Consider the following 11,991-nt stretch of genomic DNA (forward strand, 5'->3'; position numbering starts at 1 on the left):
ACGAACGGTCGAACATGCGATGTTCGAGTTGAACATGGGTTCAACTCAAACTCAAAGCTCATCCCTACTGGGAACACATGATCGGTCTCCTCTCACCTGACAGAAGGTGGATCTGTGTGTTTACACACACAGATCCACGGTCCTGCTCTGTTAACGGGCAATCACGGGTGCCCGGCAGACATCGCGGCCGCCGGGCACGCTGAGGCACTCCCAAGTGACGCGACGTTGGGGCGCACGCGCCCCCCAGACGGCAGGGAGGTCCTTGGCGTCATGTGATGCCCACCCAGGATGGGAGATCCCTCCTGCGGACGTCATATGATAATGGGCAGGATGAGAAGTGGTTAAGAAAGGTGGAGAGGGGCAATAAAGTGAAGGTTTTGCTTTGTCCTTGATGGGCAAATCCCTGGTTTGCTTTAATGTTTATCTAGTATTAAAACTGTACCACCAAGTAACATCAGCAACCAGAAATGTAAAAATGCAGCCAGATGGCTACCTTGTCCCTTGCCAGCTAGATGAGCTGGTGGGCCAATAATTATTTGGTGAAATAAAAAAACCCAGAAACCTACAGTGCTTGTTAATGTATGCATTCTTTCTTGTATGACATTCACAATGTTCTTCAGAAAAATTCTGCATCTACTTAACGCCAAAAAATGATGGTTTATGCATCCATTGTCAGTAATGTGGTAGAAAGACAGTGTGAATGAATGGTTTTATTGCTGGGACAGTTTATTGTTACATTTCAGTGGAAAGTCTCAGAATTGAGTTCTCTCTCTCCAAGAACCCCATGCATTTCTGTGGTCAAAAGTGTGAACATGCTCTTATTTGACATTTTCATTAGAATGTGCTTGTGGTCTGATCGCGGGGTCAGAACAGCGGTTTCCCAAGATATTTACTAGTTCTGAGCATACATATCATTCCTTCACTTGGAAAATATATAGTACATCTCATATGAAAAGAAATCAAATTGCCCTTGATGATACTAGAAATTAGAAGTAGCTGAACTAGATCCCTGGTTCATGATCTGACCTTACCTGACACCTATCCTTTCTTTTATTCATGGTCACACTCTCTATAATATATTTTAAATGCAAAACTATTTGCCGGAAAGACAAGTGCAACTCAGGACATGTTTACACAAAAGAACAACATAAAAACTGACATACTGAAAAAACAGTATACACCGATCAGCCATATAACTTTATGACCACCCACCTAATATTGAGTGGGTCTCCTCCCTTTCGCCGCCAAAACAGCTCTGACCCCTCGAAGTATAGACGCCAGTAGACCTCTGAAGGTATGCTGTGGTATCTGGCACCAAGCCATCAGTAGCAGATCCTTTAAGTCCTGTAGGTTGTGAGGTGGGGTCTCTATGGATCAGACTTGTTTTGCCAGCACATCCCACAGATGCTCAATGGATTGAGATCTGGAGAATTTGCAGGCCAAGTCAACTCTTAGAACTGAGCATTGTGTTCCTCAAACCTTTTTTTCCCTTTTATTGGTTGAACTAGATGAACTTGTGTCCTTTCTCAACCAGACTAACTATGTAACTATTCTGGAACCATTTCTGCAGTGTGGTAGGGTGCATTATCCTGCTGAAAGAGACCACTGCATCAGAGAACACTGTTTTCATGAAAGGGTGTATTTGGTCAGCAACAAAGTTTAGGTAGGTGGTAAGTGTCAAATAACATTCACATGAATGGCAGGACCCAAGGTTTCCCAGCAGAACATTGCCCAAAGCATCAAACTGCCTCCACCAGCTTGCCATCTTCCTATAGTACATCTGGTGCCGACTCTTTTCCAGGTAAGTGGCGTGCACGCACCTGGCCATCCACATAATGTAAAAGAAAATTTGAATAGTCAGACCAAGCCACCTTCCTCCATTGCTCCTGTGGGCCATTTTTGATGCTAACGTGTCCATTGTAGGTGCTTTTGGCTGTGAACATGGGTCAGAATGGGCACCCTGTCTGGTCACAACAAACTGAAATGCTAATTTTTTCTGCTTTCAATGCATCAACTTTAAGGACAACATTTTTATTTGCTGCCTAATATTTCCCACCAACTTTCAGATGCCATTTAACAAGATAATCTACACTCACCGGCCACTTTATTAGGTACACCTTGGTAGTACCGGGTTGGACCCACTTTTGCCCTCAGAACTGCCTTAATTCTTTGTGGCATAGATTCAACAAGGTGTCGGAAACATTCCTCAGAGATTTTGAGACATATTGACATGATAGCATCACACAGTTGATGCAGATTTGTCGGTTGCACATCCATGATGCAAATCTCTTGTTCCACCACATTCCAAAGGTGATCTATTGGAGGAGATCTGGTGACTGTGGAGGCCATAATATGTACAGTGAAATTATTGTCATGTTCAAGAAACCAGTGGTGAGATGATTTGAGTTTTGTGACATGGTGCATTATACTGCTGGAAGGAGCCATCAGAAGATGGGTACACTATAGTCATAAAGGGATGGACATGTTCAGCAACAATACTCAGGTAGGCCGTGGTGTTTAAACAATGCTCAATTGGTACTAAAGGGCCCAAAGTGTGCCAAGAAAATATCCCCCACACCATTACACCACCAGCCTGAACCGTTGATACAAGGCAGGATGGATCCATGCTTTCATGTTGTTTACTCCAAATTCTGACCCATCCATCTGAATGTCGCAGCTGAAATCAAGACTCATCAGACCAGGCAATGTTTTCCCAATTTTCTATTGTCCAATTGAGCCTGTGCACATTGTAGCCTCAGTTTCCTGTTCTTAGCTGACAGGAGTGGTACCTGGTGTGGTCTTCTGCTGCTTTAGCCCATCTGCTTCAAGGTTCAATGCGTTGTGCATTCAGAGATGTTATTCTGCATACCTTGGGTGTAATGAGTGGTTATTGGAGTTACTGTTGCCTTTCTATCATCTCGAACCAGTCTGCCCATTCTCCTCTGACCTCTGACATCAACAAGGCATTTTCCCCCACACAACCTCCACTCACTGGATATTTTCTCTTTTTCGCACCATTCTCTGTAAACCCGAGAGATGGTTGTGCGTGAAAATCCCAGTAGATCAGCAGTTTTTGAAATACTCAGACCGGCCCGTCTGGCGCCAACAACCATGACACGTTTAAAGTCACTTAAATTCCCTTTCATCATCTTTACCTCGTCTAGATGCCTAAATGCATTAAGTTGCTACAATGTGAGTGGCTGATTAGCAATTTGTGTTACCAAGCAATTGATCAGGTGTACTTAATAAAGTGGTCAGTGAGCATATGTTATTAACTTAAAGGGTTACTCCACTTTTGTGGGGAAAAAAATAGCAAATAAAGAAAAAATGATATAGCATATACAATTGTGACACAATTCATATTGTGATTGAATGTAATTGAATGTTATTAAAAATTGCCTTTCCTTTTCAATCTGCAGCTCTGTAATTTTCTGAAAATGCAATGCAATATGCCTACAGAATGTGTACAGAACATCTCCCTGGAAACATAATTTCCTGCTTGTGTGATTGGCTCACCGATTTTCCCAGAAGTCTGCACTAAGATACAAGTCAGATAGCAGGCATCCCCTGCAACAAAATAGTAATTTTGGTGAGATACTCCCAATAGGAAATCACGTCTAAAGGAATGCAGACCCAGCAGCTTTCCTCATTAGTGCCCTGCAGATGCTGCAGCTGATTGATAATTATGAAACCACTCCCATTAGATTTACTTTCCCACATGAACACAGAGAAACACACAAGCAATAGAGGAAATCTGGACAGCAGCACTCCAATGAAAAAATGTCTTTATTAAATAAAATCAGTCCATACAGCTAACATAGACATTGGATGGATCTACTGACGCGTTTCACACCCCTTACTGGTGCTTAGTCAAAGCATGAACACAGAGAAACACACAAGGTTATCTGCAGTCTTCCCTTCTCTACATATGTTCAGAGTCCATAACTATACACCAAGTCTGAGCTGTCAGAAAAAAGGAGGTGGAGAGCTAATGCTACACTCTACAGAGCTCAGTGAGGGGAGCTCTGAGAGCTGATTGTAGGTAAGGGAAAGGGACCCCCCCTTCACACAACACATAGGAACAGATCGGAGGAAGCTGTGCAGTGTGCTCCGCAGCCTCCCCGGAAACATGTGAAGCGGCTCTATAGGGAACTGGTCATATTCTCCTGCTATGCGAATTGGATGCGTAAAAACCTGCATACAATTCACATAGATGTGAACCCAGCCTGAGTGCTCTGGATTGAGACAAGTACACACTATAGAGCAGTGGTCCCCAACCTTTTTGGCACCAGGGACCGGCTGCGTGGAAGAAAATTGTAAGCGATTTTTCGCGTGCAATTGCTGGTGTTAGCGCTTCAATCATCACGGCACCATGCTTGATATGGTGTCAGGGTGATTGAAACACAATTTTTTCTATTATTACATTGTAGTGATAAATGAAATAGTTCAACTCACCATAATGCAGAATCAGTGGGAGCCCTGAGCGTGTCACTTGCCACTGTCGCCTGCCACCAGATGTGGAATGTCACTTGCCACGCCACCTGCCACCTTGCCTGTCACCAGATGTGGAGTGTCACTTGCCACATCACCTGGCACCAGACGTGAATTGTCATTTGCCACGCCTTTTGCCATTCACCAGATGCGGAATGTCACTTGCCCCGTCACCTGCCAGGCTGCCTGCCACAAAATGAGGAATGTCACTTGCCACGTCACCTGCCACATTGCCTGTCACCATATGTGGAATGCCACCTGCCACGTTGCTTGTCACCAGATGTGGAATGTCACTTGCCACGCCACCTGCCACGTTGCCTGTCACCAGATGCGGAATGTCACTTGCCACGTCACCTGTCACGTTGCCTGTTACCAGATGCGGAATGTCACTTGCTATGTCACCTGCCACATTGCTTGTCACCAGATGCGGACTTGCCAGGCTGCCTTCCACCACTCCATTGGTGGCAGCACTGGTCCATTTAGCACAAAAGCAGGCCTCTGTGCAGTGGTGGGTTTTCGAACAAAGGCAGGAGAGCGGTGATGTGGGGTGGGCGGTGAGAGATGATGACATCTTTCTGCTCCCCGCCGCACCTCCTGACAGGACAAAAGAGCGGTGATGCGGGGGGCGGAGAGAGATGATGTCATCCCTGCTTGCCCCGCTCACTTCTTCCGATCCACCCATCCATCCGACCGACTCTGTCATGCCGCCCACCCAAGTGTCTCATGCCGGCCACCCGCACCCACGGTCTGGCTGCAGCAAGGCCACGGCCCGGTAGTGGGCTGCGGCCCGGGGGTTGACAACCCCTGCTATAGAGGATATGCTTTGTTCATATTTCATGTCTGAGGTTTACAACCAATTTAAAATGATGTATGGATTGTTTAAAGTGTAGAAAACTTCCATTGTTTTCTGTGTTGAAACTGACTGTGTTTGAGTCTCAGACACTCGCCCCACTTGACCTCCTCATCTAATCACAAGACTGTTTCTAAAGCAGACTTGCTAACCACCAGAACATACCGGTAAATCTGAACTAACTCCAGAACTCTTCGAGCGGATTATTATTTATTTTTAAAGAGTACAGCTGCACTGACAATAAACTGTCAATTATAAAGTCTTATGCTATGTACACACGATAGGATTTTCCGACAACAAAATGCATGTTTTTTTCCCAACAGATGTTGGCTCAAACTTGTCTTGCATACACACGGTCGCACAAATGTTGTCGGAAATTCCGAACGTCAAGAACGCGGTGACATACAACATGTACGACGAGCCGAGAAAAATTAAGTTCAATAGCCAGTGCGACTCTTCTGCTTGATTCCGAGCATGCGTGGAACTTTGTGCGTCGGAATTGTGTACACACGATCGGAATTTACAACAGATTTTGTTGTCAGAAAATTTGAGAACCAGATCTCAAATTTTGTGTGACGGAAATTCCGATGGGAGATGTCCAATGGAGCCTATACGCGGTCAGAATTTCTGACAACAAGCTCCTATAGAACACTTTCCGTCGGAAAATCCTATTGTGTGTATGGGGCATAATAACGGGGAAAAAAAAGCAATTCATTTTATTTGTACTGTCAAAAATGCTAAAGTTTATTCTCGGTAAATGTGCAAGGTGTCAGTTGTGAACTAATCAACCACCATATGCAGTGCAAACATCACATAGTGGTAAAGCACAGCAATGTGTTAAAATAGAACTCCATCCAAACATAACAAGAAAGTAATGAATAATCTATTCAAGATAATGTAACAAAGTCAGCTTGTGCTGCATTATTCCCCTTTAATTCCCCTGTAGTATTTTTTTCTGCAGTTAGAAGTCCTCCAGCCAGCATCATTCAGTCCACTTCCTCTGAGCCCAGATCATCCTGGACCCTGACCAGCCTGTGAAAGAAGAAGCAGTGATAAGCTCATATCTCTGGATCAACAATACATAAGAAGTAGGTAAAGTAGAATGCCTGTCAAAATAACAAGAAAAAATGAATAGTGCATTAAAAGATAAAATAAACTTTTGCTGCAATATTCATCTTCAATCCAGTGATTTCCCCATAGTATTTTTTCTGCCACTAGATAACCTCAGTCTAACGACCAGCAACGTTTAACTTGCTTCCTCTGAGCCCAGGTTGTCCTGGATCAGCCCTGCTCTGTGATCGGACAGTGAACTGATCAGCAGCAAAGTGATGAGCTTGTCTCTCGCTCTCACTCTTTTTTTTTAAATTGTTTATTTATTAAGTATATTCAAGTATACAGAAACAGAGTATACATTCTCATAGAAAAGTCATTGATAACAGTATATTCTCAATGAGAGAAAGAGGAAGAAAGAAAAAAAAACAAAAAACAAAAAACAAAAAACAAAACAAAAAAAACCCTCTACTCCTATCAGCAAGCTTCATGCCAGCAAATAAAATAAATTGGCTCCTTGTTCTGCTTCTTCCTCTCATACTTCAGCCCTACTGAGAAGGGACTGCAAGAGGATAATACCAAGTCAGATTAAAAACTTAAAAATACATGTAACCACTTTAGGGCTGCCATGCCTGCATTGTACTGTGGACGAGTGGCTCCTACAGGCACAGCGACTTACCTGTACCTCTCCCCCCATGAGTCCTGCTGTGATTGGACACAGCAGGATTTTGTCAGTAGGTCCCGGCCAATGATTCATGGCCATGACTTGCTGATCAGATGTGTCCAATCACAGCCCAGAGCCCTGTGTTGGCAAACAACACAGGGCTCTGTATAGAGTGAATGATCTCTTTGTTTCTTCTCCATTTGCATGGAAAAGAAACAAACAAGCAGCACACATTACACACATTAATACTTGTTAGGCACACACTTAACCTCTTGATTACCCAGAGATGTTAACCCCTTCCCAGCCAGTGTCATTAGTACAGTGACAGTGTACAATATTATCACTGATCACTGTATTAGTGTCACTGGTGATGTCAGCTAGTCAGTTCCCACCCAGTGTCTGTTAGCATCACAGTCCAACTATAACCACTCCCCAAAATAAATCTGCGCTAGGTCAAATTAAATAAGCACAGTCCAGCTATAAGTCTCTGATTACCGTCATTACTAGTATAAAAAAAAAATTCCAGTATATATACCATAGTTTGTAGACTCTACAACTTGCACACAAACCAATTAATATGCACTTATTGGGATTATTTTTTCTTTTACCAAAGACATGTAGCAGAATACATTTTGGCCTAAATGTATGAAGATATTTGATTTTTTTAAATATGTTTAATGGATATGTTTTATAGCTGAAAGTAAAAAAATATATACACTATATTACCAAAAGTATTGGGACGCCTGCCTTTACACGCACATGAACTTTAATGGCATCCCAGTCTTATGCCCCGTACACACGGTCGGACTTTGTTCGGACATTCCGACAACAAAATCCTAGGATTTTTTCCGACGGATGTTGGCTCAAACTTGTCTTCCATACACACGGTCACACAAAGTTGTCGGAAAATCCGATCGTTTTAAACGCGGTGACGTAAAACATGTACGTCGGGACTATAAACAGGGCAGTGGCCAATAGCTTTCATCTCTTTATTTATTCTGAGCATGCGTGGCACTTTGTCCGTCGGATTTGTGTACACACGATCGGAATTTCCGACAACTTTGTGTGTCGGAAAATCCGATGGAAAATGTCCGATGGAGCCCACACACGGTCGGAATTTCCGACAACACGCTCCGATCGGATATTTTCCATCGGAAAATCCGACCGTGTGTACGGGGCATTAGTCCGTAGGGTTCAATATTGCGTTGGCCCACCCTTTGCAGCTATGACAGCTTCAACTCTTCTGGGAAGGCTGTCCACAAGGTTTAAGAGTGTGTCTTTGGGAAAGTTTGACCATTCTTCCAGAAGCACATTTGTGAGGTCAGACACTGATGTTGGACAAGAAGGTGTTCTATCCCCAAAGGTGTTCTATCCTGTTGAGGTCAGTACTCTGTGCAGGCCAGTCAAGTTCCTCCATCCACACTATATTGCCAAAAGTATTGGGCCACCCCTCCAAATGATTTGGTGGAGGGGCGATTATGGTGTTGGGTTGTTTTTAAGGGGTTGGGTTTGGCCCCTAAGTTCCAATGAAGGTAATCCTTAAGGCGTCAGCATACCAAGACATTTTGGATATTTTCATGCTCCCAACTTTGTGGGAACAGTTTGGGGATGGCCCCTTCCTGTTCTAACATGACTGCACAGCAGTGCACAAAGCAAGGTCCATAAAGACATGGATGAGCGAGTTTGGGGTGGAGGAACTTGACTAGCCTGCAGAGAGTCCCGCGGAGCGGAGACTGCGAGCCAGGCATTCTCGTCCAACATCAGTGCTTGACCTCACAAATGCACTTCTGGAAGAATGGTCAAACATTCCCATAGACACACTCCTAAACCTTGTGGACAGCCTTCCCAGAGGAGTTGAAGTTGTTATAGCTGAAAAGGGTGGGCCAACTCAATATTGAAAAGGAAACAAACAAACAAGAGGTGCCTTTAAGTGCAGAACACAAAAGGCTTTAAATGCCAAACGGTTAAATACACTTACAAGCATAAAATGTGGCAAGGCTCATCATATAGAAATGACTGTGAGTCCAGCGACAGGAGGTCCGAGAGCTGGTTCTGTGTACAGCTAGATGGTATTCATCCCAACCGTCCAGCAGAGGGAGGCCACAGCTAAGAGGACCAGGAAGGACGACTGCGCTGCCAGGAGCAGTGTGGAACATGGGTTCATCAGCGGAGGGCACCCAGAGCCAGCGTGGAATGCAGAACCCGGGAAATTACGTCAAAAGGGCAGGATGCATTTTGGAGCATCAATTGGCTCCTTCTTCATGCAAAACGCAAAATTGAACCCTATGGACTAAGACCGGGATGGCATTAAAGTTCATGTGCAGGCAGGTGTCCCAATACTTTTGGCAATATAGTTGTAGCACTGGTAGATTTTCAATCTACAGCAGATTAGGTAAATTTAGTAAATTGTGTGTTAGGAAGGTTAAAAGTTCGCCTCTGTTCCAGCTTGGCTGACGTTGTGTGTGCTTCCGTGCTGACAGGTGGGTGTTGCTGTTACCATTAGTTAGTGTTGGAAGGGCAACGTGTCAAAGTGTATAGATGCTCCTCTGTCTCGGAGGCAAGCTCGTGGAGGTGGTCCTCCGAGTTGCATTCTGGGTCAGGGTATTTATGGGACAGACGCCATGTTCTAAGGGTCGTTTTACAGCCACCTGCTGGCCCTCCTGGCCGACAGGTATGCGTTAAGGAGCTACTTTGTGGTCCTCCGATCGGGAGGCCCACGATGCTACGGTGCAGGGGTGGGTCCAGAGGCTTGTCTGGGGCCTACCACCGAGGAATGGTCCTGAGCTGTCGGTCCTGTGTGACGAAGCTGGACAGCCGAGGAGATCCCAGGGGAGGATTGGAGAGATCACGCAGCGTGCTGGTCTATAGAGGGGCCTGGTGACTCGGCTGGAGTACGTATCCAAAAGAAGTAACCATACAGCATAGTGTCGCCGGTTCGGATTAAAGGTTCAGGCACTGTGACTGACTGTTCACTGCAGAAGATCTGATACATCCTGTGGCAGAGGATCATGCAGATTTACCCCCCCAAATAAGTCTGTGGCAGAGACTTTTGATTCGTGCTGCGTGCTGGCTGCAAGACTGGTGAGAGAGACCTATCCAGACGAGCAAAGAGTGTGTCCCATGAGGGGAATGCATTCCACATAATTATCTGAATCCTACCGGGACATTTGTCGCTAAGATTTTTAAAGAAGATATTTGAGTTTCTCCTGAGAGTTTCCTTTTCCGTCTCTTTCCTGCTACTTCCTAAAGTTTGACTGTTCAATAAAGCATTGAAAATGTACTCCAGTGTTGGTGCGTGTGTGTCGTCCAGCAGTAAGCTCAACAAGACCCCTAGACCCGGTGGCGGTGAAACAGAGGGAAGCAAAGTGAAGGTAACAGACCCTCTTAAACCAGCAGCTCCACCGTGAGTTAGTGCTACATAGTGTATATATATATTTTATATCTTTGTTTATATAATAAGAAATAAAAAACCCAGTGGTTGCATGACCGCGCAATTAAAAGTTAAAGCAGCGCACTGCTAAATAGCAAAAAACGGCCTGTTCACGAAGGGGGTTAAACCTTCCAGAGCTCAAGTGGTTAATGATGTACTTGTTATTACAGAACTGCATTCATTCGTGTTTTTTAAATCTGACAAAATTCAGCTTTAAAGGGTTAGTTAACCTTTACTGACATTTGCTACAAATCTAACTTTGCATTACAGTGTCCTTATACTACATTAACATGCAGAGCTCCCTTTTTTCAAAAGAATGCTTACTTTTTCAGTTTCTCATTTAATTGCTCTCCCATCTCTGTCCTACAGATAGCACAGTACAATGCGTTGTGGTTCGCTGCTGGGCGCTGTCAACCCATTTCAAATTAATGGGCCGTCTTAAAGTGTGAATGAGCCTGTAAACTTATAAAATTGTTGAGCTGCCTGGCTGTGGTGCTGAGCCTCTTGCTTCAAAACTTCAGCCCTAATTTATGAAGATTAGAGAGGAGTTACAGTGTTTTTTCTCAACTTTGCTATTGTCAGCTAATTGACAGGGCCACTTTTAGTAGTTCACTCTCTCGCTTACTTTTACTTACCTTCCTTGCACTCCCTCACCACTCTGTTCCTACAGTCCTCCTGACCCTGTGTAATCTCAGAATGATAGCAAAATAGAACAGGATGTTCTCACACAAATGGCAGTAAAAAGCCAACTCTTTAGTAAGACTCCAAAAAGTCAAGACAACATCACAGCAAAAGGGAGACAGCACCTATTGATGCTTTTCATGCCCAGTGGTGCTCGGTCATAGCATGTTAGAAGTAAGTGCCATCGGATGTGAAAGGCGTCAGCAGGTCCTGTCGCTCTGCTGGTTGCTGTGATGTTTTCTTGACGTTCTGGATCCACAATAAAGAGTTGTCTTTTTCCATCGGTGTGCGATCATCCACTTTACCTTCATTCTGGGCAGTTACGAGCGGGTTCAGCACCTGTTCTTTATTGGGGCATGATTGTTGTGGACTGACCTGAAGCGGTGTATGAGGTTGCTACCTGTGTAATCTCAGTGTTAAATGATGTCACCCCCAGGGTTGCCCTTTTTGTTTTGGAAAACAAGTAATTTAAAAAGAGCAAAGGAAGGGGCAGATTTGTATCAAAATGTTGGAATTGGTACCAACATCCTGACTTAATTGAGAACAGAATAAACCCTAGCCATAGAGTCCATACACACTTGTACGACTCCAAAGTTGTGCCGCCTTTGGAGTGCAACTTTGGCGCAACTTTGGATGGGTGCAACTTGGATACAACTTTGGCTTTGAGGCTGGGTTCACACTGGTACTATACGACTGTTGTACGACTGTGGATCCAACTTTGCCCTGTTACTTGAAGTCCAACATGCGTCCGACTTCAATAAACAGGGATCCGACTTTTATCCCCCACAATACCAGGCACTGTGTATGGTATGAACCTTTAATGGG

The sequence above is a fragment of the Aquarana catesbeiana genome, linkage group LG11 (genome assembly GCF_042186555.1).
Source record: "Aquarana catesbeiana isolate 2022-GZ linkage group LG11, ASM4218655v1, whole genome shotgun sequence".
Classification (NCBI taxonomy): domain Eukaryota; kingdom Metazoa; phylum Chordata; class Amphibia; order Anura; family Ranidae; genus Aquarana; species Aquarana catesbeiana.